This window comes from Amphiprion ocellaris, chromosome 5 (genome assembly GCF_022539595.1).
Source record: "Amphiprion ocellaris isolate individual 3 ecotype Okinawa chromosome 5, ASM2253959v1, whole genome shotgun sequence".
Classification (NCBI taxonomy): Eukaryota; Metazoa; Chordata; class Actinopteri; family Pomacentridae; genus Amphiprion; species Amphiprion ocellaris.
Window position 1 is genome coordinate 34,518,330 of NC_072770.1, and position 21,633 is coordinate 34,539,962.

At 39.6% G+C, this 21,633-nt stretch overlaps 1 protein-coding gene across 1 annotated transcript in view; it reads left to right on the forward strand.

The window, feature by feature from the left end:
- megf6b (multiple EGF-like-domains 6b) overlaps positions 1–21,633 on the forward strand; it is a 70,970-nt gene that overhangs the window by 16,579 nt on the left and 32,758 nt on the right. The window lies entirely within an intron of this gene.

Genomic DNA, 21,633 nt, shown 5'->3' on the forward strand with positions numbered 1-21,633 from the left:
CTTTTTCTGTCTGACTTCAGTGTCCAACATGTCTTCTGGTAATATCTAGTTGAGATTTAATAAAAGCTTTCTACAAGAGTGGCTTTCTCTTTGCCATTCTCACACAAAGCATTGACTGCTTAAGAACAGACAACAGTTGTTGTGCACACCTCTTAAAGTTCAGCTGCTGAAGCTTGTAACTCCTTCAGGAGGTCATCTGTGTCTTTGTGGCCTCCGTCATTATTCTCTTTAGTTTTTGAGGATGACCTGCTCTCAGTAGATTTACACACGTCATATTCCTTCCATTTCCAGGGATATTCTGTAGTTGGGAATTTTCTTGAATTTTCCCCTTGACCTATGGTTTTCAAAAACATTTTTCACAGAGTTGCTTGGAGTGTTCTTTTGCCTTCATGATGTAGTTGCAAGCCTACACAAGTACTGATTCACCGGTGACTGGACCCTCCAGATACAGGTGTCTTTATACTAGAGTTACTTCATTGCACTCAGATGATCTCCATTTCATTAAGTGCATGACTATAGCACCAATTGGCTGCACCTGTGTCGAATTAGGTGAATCACTTTATAGGGGGTACATACTTACTTATTTTACACCCTATTTTTTTTAATTAATTGACATAACTTTATAGAAATCTGTTTTCACTTTGACATGAAAGGGGATTTTTTTTTTTGTAAATTCTTGTCAAAGAGCCAAATTAAATTGACCTTGACTTAATGTTGGAAAACAATTAAAGGAAAACATTTCCAAGGGCTGTGAACACTTTTTATAGGTAATGAACATCACTGCAGTGACATGTAATTAAAACTTATTGTTGTGGCTCTAACACGCACTACAATATAGTCCTAATCTTGGAGGTTTTTCAGTGTTCAATCAATTATATTTGCCTCTCCTCACTATAAGGCCCATCCCTTTAAATTTTGCCTTCAGCTTGCCTTTAAGTAAGACAGTTTGATATCACTGCTGCCATCATCTACCCCCATTCCCTTTTCACACATTAAGATCCAGCAGCATTGTTCTGTATTGTGAATGATAGCTGTCATCAATGGGCACCTCGGGGCCCTTGCTTGAGGAGAGTTATGCAAAGGAGCCTCCACACCCTGATCCTCCTTGTATTGGAAGCTATCGGTCCGTAAACTCTTTGGCAGTTATATTGCTCTGTGATTGGCAGTGAATGGGCTGCTGGACGAAGGGTGTGGGGCTGTCAGTGACTCCGCCTGACCAGGGCTAACACTTGGGATGATGGGAGTCAGACACAGGCAGGAACACACTCACACCTGTCTCTCTTTGTGGTCCTACATGTGCCAAATACAGGTCATGTCAGAGTACAGAGGCCTAAGGGCAAAAGGAATGGCTGCGGGCCGACTACACAGTGTCTCATTGGAGAAAAAGCAATAACATCACTTTAATGAATGACTCTGTTCATTGAGTGACAGCTCTGATATATTGTTGAGCCATTATGAACACTTTAGTGGTCATACACGTACCATGGCGTTGTAACTCTGAATAAATAACACTGGCAGTTGTATAGATGTGATCACACTTTCACACAAGCTGCAGTTACAATGGAGTTACCGCTGCGGTCCACATGCTTCCCACAACTGTTGTCATGTTTACATAGAATCTGAACCCACAGTGGAGGATGTGGCCAACGAGAAATGTGGAGCTTCACTTCACTCAAAGGTTTGCTCATCATTTAATCACTTCAGACAGTTCTTAGCAGCATTCCTCTACAATCAAATGTGGTGATATTCCCCTGAAGCACTCTTGATGTGGTTTGTCCTTGTTTGTGTATAGCAACTGGAGTGTGTTTATGTTGTTCAAAGGGGCCAATTAGTCCCTTAATCTCAATAGTTGTCTGAAGCCGTCATCTGTTTTGCTTTTTAGTAGCATTGTGCCTTGGTGATATATAAGACGGTAATTGCTATTTTTTTGTTTTTGTGCCTTCACTCTTCCAGTGTTTTCCTTGAAGGTAAACCACTTCCAATGGGTCACTAGTCTCTAATTCATACCTTCCAAACCATGATGCCATCCTGCAGTATGATAGATTACGGCAGTTCATTTAAAGGTTGCATAATTTGACATGACTGATGAAAACTTGTGCAGATTAAGTCATTATGCTTGTGTCACATTTTAATTAAAAAAACAAACAAACGACATTCTCATTGGTGCACAGAAAAGACTCTTCATAGCATTATCTCAACGCAAGAGTGTTTTATTTTTGTGAGCTTTGTCACTTATTTACAGTGGGTGGAAAAAAGCTAATATCACAGTTAAGTCTGAAAATTTTGGGACAGTGACACAATTTTCATAATTTTAGGTCTATACAGCACCAAAAAAAAATTTGAAATGAAAGAATGAAGGCAAACTGTAATCAATCCTTTGTTCAGTATCCTTTCCAGGCAGTGACTCCATGAAGTCTGAAGCCATGACCAGCAAATGGTTTTACCTCCTTTGTGATAATTTTGGAGACCTTTACTGAAGTAGCTGTTTGTTAACGACTCTTTCTGCCTTTGTCTTCATGTAGTGAAATGCGATCCTCTGTATTTGCTTTCATGAAGTCTTCTCGTTATGACAGACTTGGATAATGATACACCTTCCTTTGGGAGAGTGTCCTTCACTTGGCTAGATGTTGTGAAGTGGTTTTTCTTGTTTGCCGAAAGGATCCTGTGATCATCCACCACTGTTGTCTTTCAAGGACATCCAGATCTTTCTGAGCTCCTTTGAATGTATGTTTTACAGATTCACAGCAACAGCTTTTGTTACGGGCAGGTTCAAGAACAGGAAATGGAAAAAACACCAGCGTAAACATTTTAACAATGCTTTTATTCACAACACGAAACTCTATACAGGAATCGGAACTAGAATCTTTGACACAGAAGAACTATACTACTAGAACTGAAAAACAAAACCCATCTGGAGGTACGGAGAAATAACTACATGATCAGGGAAACTGAAACTAAGGTTAACCCACGTATGGTAACACAAAGGTAGGGAAACAACTGAAAATACAAAACTAACCCAACCTAGACTACCAGTAATTATGAGCTGAAACCCCAGACTAAAACTATGCTATGCAGAGTATAAAATACATTAAGTTAATACAGAACATTTATTATTTAATTCAACGTATTAACAACACAAATAGTCTGGTGATACTAGGACTTGGAGACTTAACTGATGAGCTGAGAACAGTCCTTTTGGTTTGGCTTCATCCAGAACTCTCCCTCCCGGTGTTCGCCATGTGCTTGCTAAGTTGGTGTCTGTAGAACCCGGTCGTGGCAGATATTTCCAGAGAAAGTCCTCTTTCCAGGTGTAAGCTGATGTTCCCAGGTTAAGCTGGCGACAGGTGGAGATCCTCCGGAGAAGAAGGCAGAATCCATGGTAGGGCTGAAAACCAGCAGAGGAAGGAACCCAGGCAACTCAGCAGGCAGGAATCAGCTTTCTAAACACAGAAAACAGAATTACTGGAAACTCTAGGCTCGTGGCAAAGACAGTTCTACTCCCAGCACTAACTGGAGATTAGACGACGGTCCAGCTTTGAATGACAGGTGCCATCTGCTTTTATAGAGACGTTCAGAGACCAGTCACTCAGCTCCACCTGCAGCTCGTCCACTGATTACGATGCACCACACCTGCTGCCAGCTTCACCATGAACACACCTAGGAGAGAGAGAACAGGGCCGAGGGAGGAGGAAGCACTACCACAGTCCACAGCCTTAAGCTGTGGCTGTGACAGCTTTCAAATAAAAATACCCCAAATTGAGTCAACTTCAGATAAAGAGAGAAGACAGTTGTCACAGTGAATTACAAATTGTAATTTGGATGCGAATACCTTCAAATTGAAGCTGAGAATCTGCTGTTTAAACCCACTTTGATTCAATAATTGCAACTTCTACATCTTTTGGAAAACTGACCTAAGTGTATGTCCATCCACCAATCAGAATTTAGTATTACTTGATTCAAAATGTGGCTGTTGTCATCGCACACACACAGTCCTGAAGCAGATTAGTTGAGATGCGTTAAACTTCAAGTGCAAGACTTCTGTGTCCCCTTTCTTGCAATGACAGTAATAACATGTAAAATGTAGCTCTGCTGGTGCATTGAGTGCAGGAATGTTGTCTCAAAAAACAGATTTACAACTCTGGTAAACTTCCAGAGAGATTCCCCTGGCACTGATAGATGTAATCAGGATTGTGTGAACTTGTTTGTCAAGGGCTTGAATGTAACCAGTGTATATGTAAAACTGCCCATTCCAGGTTTAAGCTATGAGATGTATCTCTATTTATAGCAGTGATTTACTCATAGGTATGCATTGTCGCAAAAAAAAACCCAAAGCAGGTTTTAAGGAGCTTTAAAGTCATCGAAGTCAATAATTAAATTTCAGCTTCAGATTTATTTTATTTCTTATTAGAGACTATTTAATTACCAACTACTGTACTGATGTTAGCACTAAAGTGACACCTCTTTACCTATAATATTTGGTCTTTGTTTTTGTACTGAAGTTCTTTTTAAGATTCTTTGTCTTGTCTTGTCTATATCCAATGGGATTTAGTCACTTGGTGCCTGATGTACTTTGTATCCAGCCTGTCATCAGTAGACAAGTGGTATCCTTTGGGATCAGCAACTTCCAAAGCTTTCAGACCTCTGGCAGTGCAGATGTCTTCATACCAGCTGACATCTGGGCTCAGCCACAGACAGACAGACAGATGCACAGAGAGGCTGGCAGACACTCTTTGTAACATAAAACTTTACCGTCTTAGCGCCAGAATGTTGAAATGTCTTTTAAAGCTACCTCTTATGTCATGTTCTGAGGTGAAAGCTAAAACAGAAGTTATCTAGAAACATAAAGCTGATGGATTGTGTAATAACTAAGAAGAATTATTTGACAGGGATATGAGGAGTCAGTGATTTTTAAGTTAAATCTTTGATAGCACAGTGAAAGGTTTTGCAAATAGACATGACTTAATGGCTAAAAGAGTTTGCTCCTTTCCCACAGGTTTAACATTGGGTTTATTAGATTTCTGTTTGTTGATTCCAAACTGTCAAATGCTTCGATGAAAGATCCCATTCTCTGGTACGTTAATTGTGTCTCTCTCTCTCTCCTTTTTTCTTATTTTTCATTTCTGAACCATAAGCTCATATCTTGGCTCAGTTTGTGGTCACTGCGATGCCAGGAGCACCAGCTTGCTGTAGACATCACTCAAGACAGACCCAGTGCTTATTACTATCATCATTGTCATTAGTCTGTGGTGCTCCCAGGCATGTTGTCTGAGTCACAGCTATGGTGAGCTTTCAGTCACTGCGAATGTTCCTGCATCATTCCAAGTTTATCAGCCCAGATTAGGGTTGACTTAAATAAAGCTTCTAAGTCAGATTTATACCACCGTTTTGTACCACTAATGTCTAGCAAAACAACTGCTCTTGATTTTTTTAACTAGAAATTGTATTTATTGGTAAGGTTGCTTCACTACGCAGAGGCTTTGAACTATATATCTTATCACTGAATTTCCCTTGGGACACAGATATAACAAGAAAAGAACTCAGAGAACACAGTACTCCACCAAGGCTGCTCAGTGGTTGTATAATTTCCAACGGATGAGTCCAGATAAGTCCGCAACAGTCGATTTGTCATAGGATCGCAATCACGTGATTGTCAGCAGGCAGCTGACGTACCGTTCACTTGTTGTCAGAGTTACCATGACGCCGCTATCTTGCAATGATACGGAAATATTGAACAAATCCGTGGATCCAGACTTTAAGCCACATCATTGTCAAAATCTAATGAGGTGGTCCTTGTGTTGTTTCTGACCTTCCCTGAAAATTTCGTCCAAATCAGTTATTCCATTTTTGAGTAATGTTGCGTACAGACAGTCAAACATACATCAATCATCACACAACTCCACCGCATTCCTTGGTGGAGCAATAATAGACGGTTGAAATGGTTAATTATAGCTATTTTTATCCTACAATTTAAAAAAATTAAGGAAAGAAAATGATCAGCAACATCAAATAAAGAGGTGAAAATAAAAATTTTTGTTCTGTTAATATATTTTTACTGCAACAAAACCAATTTTAAAGTAAACAAATTGTTGCCAAAGATCAGTTTAAACATTACAGATATTGTTTCTTATGTGTTGTTTGTTGCATCAGTAAGGCATGTATATGCTCTTATAATTAAATATTCCATCTAGATTCTAACTAGCCGAGTAACTTAGTGTTTTTTTTAATAAAAATCACCTAAGCTCTGAATATTATGTCTTCAAAGTTGTAGTTAGGCTTATAACAGTTGACTGAAGCTCTAAATAATGAGGTCAGTTATTTCTGTGGAGCCCCTCGGTGCATGATGCGAGTCCTCCACAGTCTAGTGGTCGTGCTGCTGAGAAAAGACACAGTGGGAACACAGTGAGACCCCACTCTGCATCACACAGCTTATCTAAGGTGCTGCATTTTCTTCTAGAACATGTCTGAGGCTGTTCTTCAGGACATTTCTAAACCTTTGCTTAGGATGTTCCATGATGTCAGATCGCTCAAGTCGCAATTACATAATGACAGTGGTGAAAGCAAACTTAGTAATTTACTCAAGTGATGTACTCAAGTATAATTTTAATACTTCGGTACTTTTATTGTCATATATATCCGATGTTGTAACTTCAGGATACACTACTACATTTCAGAGCAAAGCATGATACTATTTGCCTCCATAAATGTAAAGACAACTACAGTTCATAGATGAAGATTTCACACACAAGGATATGATCAACTTATAAAATAATATATATGCTAACAGTGCACAATAACATTTTCTACCAGCTACAGCATTAAAATGTTTCTTACACACATTATTAAGGCTATAATGTCACATGCTGAAATGGGTTATATTTAGCACTTCTGTAATTTCACTCAACTAATGGGGCTGCATAGGTGCAAAATGTATTTGAAGACGGCAGCGTGAATGCCTGTGGCTATGCAGAAATATTGGCTGCTAACATGACTTGAGGATCCAGAAACTTGGCAGAGGAGGAATAGTCCAGCATAAAAATGATCTAAAGCGCACTGTCAAAATCACATAGGAGTTTCTAAAGAAGAGAAAAAGTGAAAACCACAACTGGGCCAAGAATGTTACCTGACGTGAATCCGACAGGACATCTTTTGTGTATTTTAAAGGAAAAAGTAGAGCAATACAACCCCTCCAGGTGGTTAAAGATAACTGGGAAGAATAGTAGAACGTCTCTCTAGAAATTTTATATCCTCCACGCCAAGAAGAACTGAGTCTGGCATCAAAAATAAAGGTGGATGTGTGAAGTATTTAAAAAACAAAAAAAATGAATCTCAGTAGTAAAAGGTTCACTGACTTTGGTTGCATTAAGTTCCTATTGTTGGATCAGTTTTTTAATCATTTGAATCATTTGATATGTATTCAATATTATACAAGGGTTTACTCTGTTCTGTTGTATACTTTACATACATTTGCACAAACGTTGAAAGGTGCAGTAAGAGGACTAAACATATCCGTGTGATCCTTGCTGACTTTGGGATAGACTTGTTCTTACTTCAGCCATCCTGATTAATGTAGTTCAGGCTGCTTTGTGAGTTAAATGCTTGTTAGCGTATTGTCAAGGTCAGAACAGCAACCCTGGAGCTATTGTGGGAATTCATTGTCCTGTTAAAGGTCAGTTGTTGACTTGTACGCAACCCTTGATTTACACAGACTTGAATCAGGGTCATCTGGTCAAGGGACTGAATGTAAAAAAGGTCTTGGCTGTTCTCCTGCAGAAAGAAAGAGCTGTGGAAAAATTATGAGCTAATCAAAATGTCAGAAAAGTTCTCGTGTATTTCATATATAAATGTTTACTCTTGTAGCAGAGATTACTTGGACCATTTCACATAGTGTTTTTTATCAGATTATCTGGTTGTCTGGTTCACATCTGACATGATCACATCTTCCTGGCTGTTTCTGCTTGTCTCTTCCTGTCTTTCTTTTTGTGACTTGAATAATTTCCCGACAGTTGCGTGTATCGAGAAAGTATGTGCTTTTATTTATCTTAAGACAAAGACGACTCTGCCTGTTCAACAGTAGTCAGCTAAGGTGATTCAGATGTTGCTCTTTGCAGTACCTTTTGTTCCTCCTCTAATAGCTGTCCTACTCTGCAATTACTTAGTGTTCAATAGTGGTCTTTCCTCACAATAATAGTCCAGTAACCTGTTGTAACCTGCCTCCTCTCACCTCCTCACACGAATGTAGACATAGTAAATTATCTTAAAGCCAGTCACGGGGGAGAATTCTCAAACTGGTTCATGTTTGTTGACTTTTGATGTGCATCTCTTCTGTACTGACAAGTATGTTCTATTTTTTCCCCCTTTTTTACATATTTGTCATGCACCCAAGATTTATTCCTGCTTACTCATGGTAACCACTGTAGCACATTAAGGCCAAATGTGTCCAAAAATTTGGGTGGTTCATGTCTCCCAGATGTCAAATCACACTTCCACATTAGTTGTGTATTGGTTAGAGGTTTATTGGTGTTGGTGGTCTTTTAAAGCACTGAAAGCGTCTTTTTTTTGTTTATATTTAAATGCAACAAAGCAATGATATCCTTTTTAGTCATGCAAAGTGGAAGATCATCAGTGATTATAGTAGTTTTACTATACCTGTGTGCTTAATTAAGCTGATTATGTGACAGCAGTGACTATTACAGGGTCAAAAGTCAAGCTTGCATGTGGACCAAGTCTGTGCCCTTTTAAAGTGGGCTGCACTTCCATGACTTTACTCGGGGGTAATGAACAGCTGGAGTGCTGCACGGCATCTCCCTGTATTTGAAATCAAGCCTTTTAGAGACTGACAGTGATGAGAGACAGCAGCAGTGGCACAGATTATATCTGTCATGTTGTAAAAGAGAACATTTCTTGACCTTATTGTGAAACTGCTTCACACATACCACTTGCCTTGACAAAGTTTCATAGTGTTTTTTTTCTTTTACCAGATATACAGTGTATCTGCTCCCCTTCGTGTTTGGGACCACTGAGGAATGTAATGAGAGAGCTGCTGTCGGTATGCCGGCCTTGAGACCCTCCCCATTGTAAAAATAAATCCCTGAACTCTGAGTCCCATTCAATGGTTTTTACTTGGGATCAAGAAAAACATTTGCGAAACCTCCATGCTGAGCTCGCTAAGCACTTAAACGAGCAGTGGCCCCGAGATGAAACTCACTTGTGCACCGTGGTCTGGAGATAGGACGGCTTCGGTACTCGTGCTCTGATTTAATACCTGATCCCACTGTTTGATTCGCCATTGTGGCTGATAATTTTAGTAAGCCATCTTTGGCTAAGGATCAGTGCACACTTTTGGCATATTGTCAGCCAAGAAAGTGGAAAAACATGCATCTGTTCATGGTAGTGTAAAAGGAATGTGAGATTTACCACAATGCCTTATAAATTGACAGGTATAGCACTGACACTTTGACAGTTTGATATTCTTTAATCACAAAGTTCAGTTCAAGTTTGCTGTGACTGGAGCAAAATCCTCTTTCACTTTTGGCAGCTTCATCACAGAGAGAGATTCCAGAAATATCACACCTTAATGTTTTCACGTTTTTCCAAACTATTCTACTTACAAACTGGGAACGGTGGGCTTTGTTTAAAGACTTGCCCATAACTCACACAGTTAGCTTTCATTTTGTTCAGTGTGAACAAGAAAGACTGTAAAGCCATGAGACTGTAAAGTAGTGAGATGCCCAGCTGCACCAGTTCGTCACTCTTGATTGGTGTGTCCATCCTCCACTGAGAGGTCAAAAGGTGTTGGACATCAGAACTTTAGGTTATATAACCGTTAGGTAATGAGTACCACATTTGTTTTATCTGCTCATAATTTAGCCATTATACTTTTAGAGCATTTTTAAGGAGGAGAGAAAAAGTTGTAAAAGTCAAATGGCTGATAATGGTGTTGTAAATGTCCAGAAAATCAGACGCAGTGTAAATCATTCTCAGGGTTTCCATTTTCTTCTGTGAAACTGAAATGGCTGTAAACGGGCTGATGTCTATTTTTTCTTACTTGGAGGGAATCGCAGTGTCTTTGCTTCTAACATTAAAAACACAAACTATAGGTTTAAGTGAGATTTGGTGACGTAGTCTCACCATTTTTTGATATTCAGGACCTTTTTTGTTGCAATACAAATTCAGTTTAAATGGACCATTCAGAGCCTCTGGCGTGTTTTCAGTTTTTTACCATTCGAAGTTTTAATCCTGTTCTTTGAGTATTGTTAGTAGCCATCATAGCGAGACTTCCAGAGAAGCTGAAATGAAGGGGACTGTGGTGATACTGGCACCGCTGAGAGCAGCAGAAGCTCCCAGCCGATATTTCTCACACATTCTTCACCTCTTTGTCCCGAAGTCCTTTGTTTCAGTCCTTCTTTATTTCTTTACATCCTTCTCATTCCCCCTTTCCATTCTTTATACTTTCCTCTCGTAAATTAAACAATACAGATTCATCTTTCTGGGAAAAGCCAACTATTGTAAGGTTGCATCCAGTGTTAAATTTTAGCATTGATTGTTGGTACTGTTAACAATATTGGCTTAATCATTTAGTCAGTAAAATGGTAGATGTCTTTTGACAGTTCTCGAACTTCTTCAGTTTTTTTTTTTTTTGCATCAGCCTGACAGTCCCAACCCAAATTATATTGATGTTATGAAGATATAAAACAGTAGCAAATTCTTGGTTTAGAAGCAACCAAAAGGTAAACTGCAGATTTAACCGATTAATTTATTCATTTATTTCCATTGTTGGTGCTAAGCAGGATTCTGTTCTGTTTTGTCTGATGCTCATGCAGTACTTCACGTGGTTTTATACATTTGGCAGTGGTAACTGTTAAGGTAACACAGCAATGTGTAAGTAAAGGCATTGAAGAAGACAGAAAGCTACAGAGATGCAACCAATGCAAAATGTATGTTGCTCAATAAATGAACGAAATACGTTCAACAGACTTGTCAGGCCTCATAAATATACAGGATGTATTTTGGTATGTAAAACTCAATGTAAAATTAACTTTGTTGCCAAAAAACACACCATTTATCAAAGTGTTTGGATAATTTTCTTGGTTGGTCGACTTCTGGATCTACTTCTGTCAAATACACTGAGGATGATGGGGAAACTGACATTGTGGAAAATCAATCTAAACAACAACAAAAAATATCTAAAATTTAGTGTTCAACAGACTACCAATGGCCTGGAGAATAGAAAACTTGTATTTTTCTGTTGCTATCTGTTTTAGAGAAAAACACAAATCCTTAAAGTTCGTGTTGTGTTCTATTGCACCCTGACAAGCTGTGAAATATTTAGGCTCAATCATGAGAGGGCAACTTTGTGCCTGTGAAGTCAGGAAAGGCATCTCTAATGAGAGGGAGTGTGTTGCAGTCAGAGGGTGGGGTACATCGTTGCCCACCTACCTGCCATTGCATCCTGCCCAGCACCCTAATCTTGTGTAATTGTGCTGAGTTTGGCTCCCACCCTGTCTCATTAGGCTCTTTACAGCATTCCTGATGAAAAGTCGCCCCTGGTCATGCTGGGGGCAAGGGCATCGGGTTTGTGTAAATCAGAAGTGACAAGAGTTTGCAAAATACAGTTAAACAATCAGCGTGCACTGATCCCTTCTTCTGTCACGTGATTTTTCTGCTACCTGTTGCTTCAGTAAAACTTTCATGTCTTCTTCGAGTTCTTGGTTTCTGTGTTCTTATCAGCTCTTTGTGCATTCACCTGAGTCAAATATTTCACTTCTAATCTCTGTTTTTCTTCCAAATATGACATTATTTTCACTGCCGTTTATTATCTTGACATGGCAGCCAGTGTTCTTTCTCAATGCTCTGCTAGTCTTGTGTGAAAAGTGCCCGCTAATCTGAAAGCAATGGAATGAGACACAGTCAGTCGCCTTTCACATGGAGTTTTTCTCTGTCACTCAGTACCATTTTATTCCATCTTTTTCTCAGTCGTGAACTTTTTCTTTGGTCAGATAAACATACAACATAAAATTTGCCATAGCTAATGGAAGTGCTGTTAAACTTGACAAAAGACTGGTTTTTGAGGGAGGTCTTGAAGAACTAACAATGATTCTCTTTGGAGTTTCCCCTTAATAAACACATATACGAACATGAAATCTTAACTAAGATAACAAGGGGGTGAAGGTGAAAATTGCTGTAACAGTTGCTGCGAGTGTATCATCGGGGAAAGTCACTTTTTACACCTGTATAAGTAGTATGTTAATATTCAGCTGCTAGCCAAGCATCTGGTAAATGAGGTACTAATGATAAAACATCAGTGAAGCATCATGAGAGCTTCAATGATCTGTCTGAACTAATGCTTTGCTCCATTTATGATGTTTATTGGTCTAAAGTAGTGGGTACCGAGCTGGGGGTGAGGATGAAATCTGAGAGGCTGGAAAAGGAAAATTTTTCTTTATTCCACTCCATAAAACTATATTTTTCTTGCAAAATACTGTATCTTTTAAAAACCTCCTCTGGTCTTTGAAATATTCCAATTATATCTGATCCAATAAAACACAAACCTTGTGTTAGATGCTCTCTACTTGCATAAAGGCACTCATCAATTACTTTGAATCATTTAAAATAATCAGCCAAAAGTGCTGCAAACCGCCAACTGTTTATTTACATTCCTCCACTTTTTTTGTAATTATGTCATTAAGAGGACTGCTGCTGCGCCACATTATGTAATTTCTGTTTAGTATTCCGTTTTTTCTTGCTGGGAGAATCATTTAATCAAAGGCTGAGAGGTGTTTCACTGAAAACACATTTCTGTGGAAGCCTCACTTTATGCTACCTTTTCAACATGAAGCTCCAACCCTGACTCCGGCTCCCACCTTTGTGCCACACTAGACATGAAAACATCAAAGACACGGGCAAAGCTTGTTTCAAGGTCAGGAAAATATCGCCCGTAGTGTGGCTTGCTCAAGTTAAGCTATGAAAATAGAGCCCGTTGCCTCTGAACTACACATACCTGGGGGGTTATATATTTGACTGCTGTTCCTTTCAGCTTTGAACAACTGTGGAACCATGTAATGTCACACTGAGCATGTGAAGCAATAATCAGAACCTCAGTGTGTATTCCCCTCGTGCACCCCGAGCACGACAATCTGTCATGTATCTGCCACCTTTTGCCCTGTAGGTAAATGACTCTGGGCGACTTTCCCTCCGCTCACACCCTGCACATACCTCTGCAGCATATCTCACGCATGCAGCTCGGAGGGAGACAGGCTGGAAACCACAACAAGTAATTTTTGGATTCCTGCAGGCCTCCGTGTGTCGTCCCAGGCGCTCAAAACTCCTGGGTCAGAGTTGGTAAAAACAGGCCTCGACAGGTAGAGCACAGATAGAGCCCACGCAAAGGGTCAGGGGGCAAACCCTCGAGGTCCACAAGGTATTTGGTCCTCCTGTTCATCTGTGTAGATCATAAAATGTTATTCTGGAGACATGCCTAGATTCATGCAGCTGACCTGCTTCTTGCAGCCTCTCGTTTTTGTCTAGAACTTTTAAAGATCGTAAAATTGAGTGACAGGAGTCAGAAACCTTCGGCTATCCACAAGTTTTTGAAGGGACACGCTTCTCTAAGGACTTAGTGCTCTGTCGACTACAATCGTGCAATTATTCAGAACAATGCTCTGAAGAACATTGATGCTGTCTTAACTGGCTCATAACACCCAGATTTCCAGTTTAAGGTGACTGGCCATTGAAACAGCCTTGTGACTCTGAGCCGTCTGTGTCTGGGAATGAAGGAGTTGTTAAAGTCCCACTCAGCTCTGGTAAAGGACAAAACTGAAAGCTGACGCAGTGAGAGGCAGCTGGCTCTAAGAATGGGCTCTCCCTTAACACATAAACATACATGAGTGCCTACACTGAAACACGTGCACGTTCACAAACTTACAAGCTCGCCTTGCAGGGCAGTGGAATGGATCATCAAAACGGGGATTAGAAGAGTTTAGGATTCAGTGGAGCAGAATGTTCACTAAACAAACTTAAACACTTAATTCTAGTGTCTTTGATATCACTTTTAATTCCCATGTGGTCAAACAAGCACAAATAATCAAACCTGAGGCTCAGAGGTCACTGTAATAAGCTGCACACAGATTACTGAGACGTTTAACTTAATATTTTACCCTTGAGTCAGACAACTTGTCAGTGCTTCTGTCAGCATAACAATCCGCTGCTGGTCTCTGGTTTCTTGTCAACACGGGCCTTTGGGGGAAGAGCTGACTACAAAACAAAATACAACAGTTTAAATAGGCAGATAAGCAATGAATTTACATTCTGTTCATCTGCGTTCTCACATGAGAAATGTGTCATCAAAGATAAAACACCACAGCTGGTTTCAATAGTTGTCAACAAAAGCGGAAACGCTTCAAGACATATTCCTTTTTTAAGTAGTTGTCTTGCCATAATGTAGAAAATATTTTCAGAGCTTTAAGACTAGGGCGACAGCTAAATAAATTGATCTGCTCTTTATTTTCTGAACAATTTGATCTATAAAACATCCACAACAGTGGGAAAATGCCCACTGCACTGAGCTATAGTCCAGCGATCATCATCAGAACAGTTAGTGGTTACTAATGGATTCATCAAATAATCATTGCAGCTCGACAAAACATCTTGTGATAACTTTATATTTCAAGAGAGAGATTTAGAGTTGTCTGTACTAGAGTTTATTTAGTCATTAGTGTTATAGCTGTATATGTGTCTCTGGCTTCACTAAGTCATGTGGCTGCTGTCTGGTTCTAAGCATCTTTTCAACAATATTTTTTTAACAGGAAATGAAAGTGTTTCACTGCCTAAATTGTAATGCCCCTTTTCACGGTGAGACTTTCTTCTCCAGACTTGAGACAGATTGTCAATGACTTCATGGAAACATTAGTGGTTTGTGAACAGAGGGACGGGCGTCTTAAACATCAGTGAATACACATCAGAGGTCTGCGTGTGGTTAGTTTTTTTGCCATTAAAGGGGATATTTTTTTTGACTTCTCTGGTTCCAGGAAAGCCACACCACATCCCAGTGATAGTGCCACTTAACAACAACTCAGCTGCCATGCTGGCCACAATTACAGGCCTTCAGGAGGAAACTGGCACTCAACACTGGCACTAAAAATGCATCACATAGGGCTAGTGGTGAAAATTGTAGGATGCTTAATATGGCATGCATACAGAGGGATGACCAATGAAAGGAAGAAACGACTTTGTGTTTTAGCAAGGTGCTGGGCTACCATGTGCTGCCAGAACATCTTTATTCCTATTCCACACAGGACATTTTTACTTAGAGTATATTACACTTATTACGTATTTTGCATTTTATATTTTTCTTATTGTTTACTTTTACTTACTGCATATTTTTGCTTTGTTTTTATGTATTTATGGTGGTGGTAACTTTACTCTTTCTGCTCTAACAGTGGAATTTCCCCCCTGGGATTAATAAAGTACTTCTGTTCTATTCAATTCTGTTCAACTCTAGAACAACTTCAGTCCTCTTGGCATTGATTCTCCAAGTATCTAAAACTCTACTGGACGAATGAAGCAGTACTCATCCAAAAGATATTCTCTTATGTGGTGTTTTGATGGTCTGGGGACTCCAAAGACTGTATCATATATCATTTTCATAATCATCAAACCATTCAGTGACCTCTGGATGGAGGTATTGTCATCCAGGAAGAGATCGCTCCTATCAGGATAGAACTATACCCAAACTATACCAGTAAAATGCCCCCCACAGCATGATAGAGCCAAGGGATCAGCTCTTTGCTGGTTCTAATGGTTCTGTTTTTGTGTCTGTAGTGTTCTGAGATCTCTACTACCAAGCAGTATTTGGGGTTGTAACTTCAGATGTAACTCTTGATTTTTAGGACTACACCGGTGGCTCATTTTTCTGTAGTACATCATCATAGTAACTTATGTTGAATGCCTAATGTGTTCCACGTGTTAAAACACCTCCAATTCACCAATCAGTTATCTTCTACTAATGGTATCACCATGAGTAGAAGATCCCACAGAGCTCAGTGCACAGAGTAAGAGAGGAAGAATAAAGTTTTCAGAACTGTAAGTGATTTTAAAGCCTTTTCATTGTTCTTTAGGCCTTTGTAGAATAATATAATACTAAAACTGAAGCTGATTCAAACACTAAAGCCTTATAGTCTGTTTTCTGACTTGCAGTAAGTCTACTTTGCAGTTTGAATGATGTTAAACATTTGCTCTTCAGTTGCTCCCTAAACAGTTTAACACCACCAGGGTTGCAGCTGAAAGATTAAGAATAAACTTGCCTTAAGAATGAGGTTGAATGTGAAGTTACTAAATTCTTCTCTACATCACCAAGAAAACAGTATTATTACTTGATCATTTATTCTTTAGATAATTCGTTTTTTTTGCGTATTTATTATGTATTCACACAGTCTAGTTTTTTTGTTTTTTTAGTTTTGACAACTTTCCTTCCTGCTTTTACCTGCAGCAGCTTTTAGCCTATATTATATTTTTAATTCCTAATATTGGTTTAAGATTATAGTTTCATCTGGTCAGAAATACGCAGCTCTAGACCTGTCCATGTTTCGTCAACTGATGCCACCACTGACCATTTCTTGTAAATGTGCTCACAGCTACATCCATACACCCTGGATTGACCTTCCAAGTTGATAACCAACTTTGAGTGACTGTAAAGCTTGACTGTAGCTGTTAGGTTTAATCACGCCAGATAATGAAAAGATATCTTGCGTGTTAAACATGCTTCACAGCACAGGTGTCTGTGTTAAGTTGGTGTGATAAATTAGAGTTAAAGAATAGTTTGATTGTCTTCAACTGTAATTTATTGCAATGTGGCAGCTGTGTTTTAGTTACATGATAAATAAGAACAGAGCAGAATTGGTCAGTGTTATCTACAAGTAAATAAACATCCACTTCACATGTATGCTGCTACTGATGTAAGAGAAGATTAACAGCAGGGGGCAATGTTGAACTTGAACTGATCATTTGCAGAGAAGAAGGAAAGAAATACAGGAATGCAGTGTGTCTATTTTTACATATAATAATCCCCTATCAAATGGATATTTCCATTACATTGAACTATATTAATCTATTGTGTGATTACAGTCTGAATCCAAGCTCATTTGAAGACTTGACTAAACAATCAAATACAACCATCAGTCCCCTTTAATTACATGAAACATTTGCTTCCTGAAATAGTGTGCACGTTGCAAAAATATGCCAGAAACCATGCTTCCATGCATCAACATTTTATTTATGTATTTATTTAGACCTGAAGCAAAGGGCGAAACAACATAACGCAACTGCTTGCCACCCCTAATTACACTTGGCATTATAAGCGAGCCAACTTTTTGATCTCTGCTCTTGTTTGCTTGCAGACTACCTGTAAATATTGCATAGCACAGAGGCAGCAGTCTGGTGGAGAAGCACTGCAAAGAAACCTTAGTACCAAAGTACTTACACAATAGAGACACATTTACCCAAACCGCAGAGGTAATGGTTGGAAAAAGCACTCTGAATATGTCCTGTGGATTCTCATGATATTTGACTCCAGTCCATGTGAAATCCACGAGGAGTAGCGTGGTTCATAAACTAGCTTTTACAATACATTTAGTGAGCTTGGGGGAGCATATTTCACTAGTTCATCTGTTTCACTTGAAGTTCTGAGAGGCAGATTTGTGGTGCTGCCTGTCGGAGGGGTAAAAGCACGTGTCTCTTACAATAAACATTTTAAGGGTCAGGTATACTGGAGGTCAGAGGTGAGGATGAGTTTTCTGTGAAAGAGTGTGAATAAATTGTCATTTCCACTTCATAGGTGACTGGTTTGTCAGTTGGACAACACTTGTAGACTCTGTTTCACCCTTTCCCACATGTTGAAGTCAGCAGCAGAGAAATTCTCTCCCGAGTCTCCCCCTCAATGAAACCTCTGAGTCAAATATGTCTCATGGAACCTCCAGCCAATCCCTGTCTTTATAGCACCTGGTAAATGAAAGCAGCTGTGAGGACTGCAGGGAACGCAACCTCGAATGAACACCAGCAAAGCACATTATTACACCAGCAGGCTTTTAGATCAGGGCCCTAAAAGGAGACAGGTTAGTGTTGTCCACAGCGTTCCCCCTCCTGATCCTTGATAAATGCTGCAATTTTCCGGCCCATGACCCGCTGAGATAATATCAGAGGTCTGATGGTTTTACTTAGCCCAGTTCGCCCCTCATGGTCGGCTGAGACGTTAGCCTCGTCCTCCAGGGAGCAGCGCTGGTCACCCTTATCAGAGGAAGTCACACAATACGGCAGAAGAATGTAAACGCAACACTTTGCTGCAGCTGAACTTGCAGAGAAGAATCAGAAGTTTTGGAGAAGCTTTTGTTATTATTCATTCTTTACGAGGTTACTTTGGAGCACAGTGTCTGCAACAGAAATGTCCATTTTCACTCATTTTTGCAGATGTGTGCTTTAGATTTCACAAGAAGACATAACAGCACAATTTGACATAGCAGAGAGTGTGTTGTCTTCACAGAACAATGCACAGAAACTCCACCTTCACATGAGGATGATGGAACATTCAAAGCACTTCTAGAGTTTCCCTGAGAAATACTTTAAGTGAAAGAATTCGGCATTCTGTTCCAGGCAAAACTGGTGTCTTGTGGTCAATTAGTAGATGAGAGCCTAAACACCTGCCTCTCAGTCATTATTTGTTATTTGTTGTGTGAAAAAGAGCCTTAGGTCTTCTCCTCTTAAAGTATTGTTTTATAAAAATATTTTTTAATAATGTTAGAGGAAGTGATCTTGCTCTAAAACACTACCGTAAACCCTGAATACACTGCAGTAGAATACAAAACCACTAACAGCATTTCTAAAATTAGCCTATAGCTGAAGTAGTCCTTCTTTGGTACAGTGTTAAAAACAACACACTGTGCTTCGCGTAAAGTTGATTAGAAAATTGATTATTGATATTAAATCTTCTCCTTTAATTAATATATCAAGCAAAGCTGGCTCTTACTTGTTCTTTCAAGTCTCTCAAATGCCCAAAGCAAGTACATTCAAGATGTCACACTGGAAATTTGTGATCAGTGTTTTTCAATTTTTTGTAATCATTTTGAGCAACACAACTGCAGTAAATGCAGAAACCACATGCTCTCTTGACTGCCTTCAAAGTTCACTAGCCTTTTAGCTTGTTTGTTTCCAAGTTGTTTCCAGTCTTTCCGCTAATTCCCAAAATGTTGGTAAATGCTTTTAATTAATATACAAAAAACATAATCAAGAGATGCGACTTACCAAAAATGAATTCCAATCAAATCTTTAAATGCAAGACTTTGATATAGACGTAGGAGCCTTGCAATGGACTGTTCAGATGTTCTTAATAAACAGCTCAATCAGTTGATTGGATTTCAGATGGTAATCCTGTGATTTCTGAACAGTGTAAATTCTGATGCTGAAAGGTTCGTGTGGTTTGTTTATAACTCGCCGAGAGGACGCTCGTGCCACATGCTGTATATCACATGTCTGAACATCTGCCACATGGTGAAATGGCCTCCTGTGATTCTGCAGCATGAGTTCAACCTCTTAGTCTTGACCTTTGACTCTGACCAAGGGCAAGGCTCACGGGCTGCACACATACCACTATGATTCAGGCATATGATCTCTTTTTGGAAAAACGTGCACACAGACGGCGCTAAAGGTTGAGGTCAGGGAGAGGAAACCTCTGCGACTTGATGTTCACAGGAAGGTGCTGATCTTTAGATACTTTTCTTGTTCAAATGAGACTGCAGCTCTTGTTTCACACCCTTAGATGTGTCTGGTAACCCCGCTGAAGGTGCAGTCGAACCACGGATTGATGGATGCTTGAGAGTGATGAAAAATCTCACTGAGTCCCCCCCCCATGTGAAGCGAAGCTGTAGCAGACTCACTTCAGAGGTCACTGAGTTTAGCATTCAAAGAAGATTGGATGTTTTTTTTCCTCTTGGAAATTAGCTTACAGTAGTATAAACAGTATTGCAGCATAAATATGTTGTTTTTATCTGTCATGTTTGCTTTTTGTCAGAGTTGTGGAACAATTTATGTTTCCAATGTGTTCTTCTTTGTAAAAGAAAACAAAGAATATATACAATGCAGGATTCAATGTTTATACAGTGTAGACATCCTTAAAGCACATGACAGAGGTTGATTTCTGTGCACTGCCTGTAGCTGTTCTTTCTCCTCTGTCCACTAAACATTTTTGGATTCATCAAACTGAACACCTGTTAGGGAACTAAAGACAAATTCCTGTCCAATATTTATCCAAAAAAAAAAGGATAATCAATCCAGTGTAGACTTTCAGTTTCCCTCTGCTGTTTTGTGTATTCCCCTCATGACCCGTAGTAGTTCACATTCCTGCCTGCTTATTGCGCAGAAAGACTTGGAGAATGATGAGCGTGACACTGACCCTGGGCAGACCCACTGCTAAAGCTGTCACACAGGTGTGGGGCCTCAGGGGGGGAGAGAGGGAGGAGATGGACGTCCTCACCCACATTCGACACAAACACTCATGGTCGAACCGCAGGATCCCTCAAGCTCTTCAGTCTTACCCTTAACTTCAGGTCACATTCTGCTCAGTGACCGTCACTTGTCTGCTTCAGTCTGGTTGTTTTTCTGCATAATTTTCCTTCATATCTGCGATTCCAGCTGTCCTTATTTTACAGGTTAAATTAACTGCACTGAAAGACAGACACTCTCTCTCACCCCAGGATCTAGACTCATTAAATCAAGCACCCAAATCTCTTAAATGAGACCTCTGGCTGCACATTGTCAAGTCTGGCTAAGAAGGATTGGTGTATTAAGTTGATAAAGAATAGATTTCACTGTAAAATACAATGTATATTTAATTGCTAAAGGTGACATCTCATTAGATACTGTCTGCCATTTAAGATTAACGACAGTTTTTAAACACTAGCAGTAGAAAGAGTGCAGTGTTTTGGTGTGAACATTTCCAAATGTTGTAAACTGAGAGGGAAATTGTTTAATTGGCTGGTTAAATGCTTGGCATTGCAATGTACCAAAACTTGCAAGAAGGTGGAAAATGTTCTCTAAAGTAATTATGCTTGCATTGGTACTCTTCTCTCTATACAGTAACTCTCCTATTTTATGAACATGGAGAAAGTTTACAAGCTGATTAATGCCAAGTGAATGTTCCTCCTTAATTTGCTCTGTGGCTTTCAGTTTTCAGTCCAAGAATCCTTCTGCTGGCATAGCAAATAAAGCAGCCCAGTGTCATCAAGTATAAAACTGTACCGTGAACGTAATCTTTCCTTACAAAGCCCCCATATGAAAAAAAGTGTAATATTAATGCAGTGCAAAACAGTAATCCTTAATCCATTACTGCTTTCCTGATTTTTGCTGAATCTCTGCAGCTCCAATTATGCTGCAGTGAACTGTCAGCACCTGTATCTTACCCCAGTCATTATGTGTAGTTTGGAAACTGGAGGGAAAGATTTTATCTGGTTTAGCTGATGACAGGTTTGGCAGCATATGTATGCTGCTGGAAATGAAATGGAAAACTGTGGCTGCTTGTGGAAGAGCTTTGGATGTTGCGCACGACAGACGAAAGCTCGTCCTGGTTCATGTTGGAAGAAGTTTACAGGTTAG